Source organism: Brassica oleracea, chromosome C8 (genome assembly GCF_000695525.1).
Source record: "Brassica oleracea var. oleracea cultivar TO1000 chromosome C8, BOL, whole genome shotgun sequence".
Taxonomy (NCBI): Eukaryota; Viridiplantae; Streptophyta; class Magnoliopsida; order Brassicales; family Brassicaceae; genus Brassica; species Brassica oleracea.
The window spans coordinates 107,331-108,920 of NC_027755.1; positions in this window are offsets into that span (position 1 = coordinate 107,331).

Consider the following 1,590-nt stretch of genomic DNA (forward strand, 5'->3'; position numbering starts at 1 on the left):
AAATTAAATTATGTTAAATAAGTGTAATAGATCGAAGATTAACTTACATTTTCATCAAGGAAGAGAACCGTGATTCCCACAAACTCCCTGTCTTTCTTGAAGTTCAGGAAATCCCATAAGCAGAGGAAGCCAGAGGCTATGCTCTGACTACTACGACCAAGACGGAGAGACTCGAAGGTTGAGTGACGGACACCGGGACGCCAGCTCGAGGAACTGGAGAGGCAGAGAGAAACATTTTCTAGAAGATGGTTAAAGTTAAGAGGAATCAATGAGTTTTGTGGAGATGGAGATTGAGCTCATGAAAGACGAGAATCATACATAGGGTTTATATAGGGGCTACAAATCAGGAACATTTATGATCAAGCAATTTAAGATGTGGACATGAAGAGTTCACCGGTGAAAAAATAGATTACGCACAGACACATGGTGCAACTCTGTAACTCAGACTTGTTTGAGACAGTGAAGAAAAGAACTCAAACTCATGTTAAACGACAACAGTTTACAATATGAGAAAACTATAATTGTTGCAAACTTGAACTTTTTTTCATATAACGTGATGAATCCCATTTAAAAATAAAACCGATAATACACTTGTAGGCTCGACCCTCAGAGTAAGCCGAAGAAGCAAGGGTTTTCCTTTCGGCCTTCATAAATATATATTAGGTTCGACCATCAATGTACAAAGTATCATTTAGCTTAGTGGTATAAATGTTGGTGTTTATATCTCAATAACCCGGGTTCGAGCCATAGACTTGACATTTTTTCACACTTTTTAAAAGTGAGGCCTACAAAACACTGACGTGGCGCACTGAGGAGTGAGAAAAAACGCATCTATTATAATATAGACTAGGGGTATAGCCCCCGCGCAAGCGCGGAGCCGAATAAGTTATTGATCGTTGTGTAGTTTTGTGTACGGGATTTTGTCGTTTATTTTTTTCCACTTTTGTTTTTCGTGTTGTATATAATGGTGATGAACATAACATCTGGAAGTCACACAGTTTGATTAAGTTGATATAAGAATGACCGGCGAATTCATATGCATTATTTTCGTAATGATTTGATCGACCATTAGCGTTATTAGCGCTTTCATGTTCAAAAGATAAAGTTTATGAAGTTGTTTAGTATATGCTTAGGTAGTTTTTAGTATATAAAACAAATAGTGTAAGGAACAAAATATAAAATTTGAATTCAAAAAATTAAACAATTTTATCAAACAATAAATTAAATTATTTTCTTATTTAACCTAAATTAATTTCAAAATATAGAATTGTAATAAACTATTTTTTTTTAAAAGTTAATAACTAGAAAAATTTATAAAATTATACGGTTGCAAAATTATTTATTTTTAGAGTTTTACTCGACTTTGTTAAAAATAGTTTATAGTGGACAAAAAATGTCAGAAATAGGTAAACCAAAAAATACACCACTGACAAATCTTGTATGAGTTAGAACCCGTCGACATTTCATTAATAATCCAAAATCGAAATAAAGTCTCCGAATAGAGAAAACATGCAAGGAAAAAAATATCCAAAGTTTATGATGGAAAACAAAGATAATAGCAGTTTTTAAAAATGCATAGAAAAGACGTTG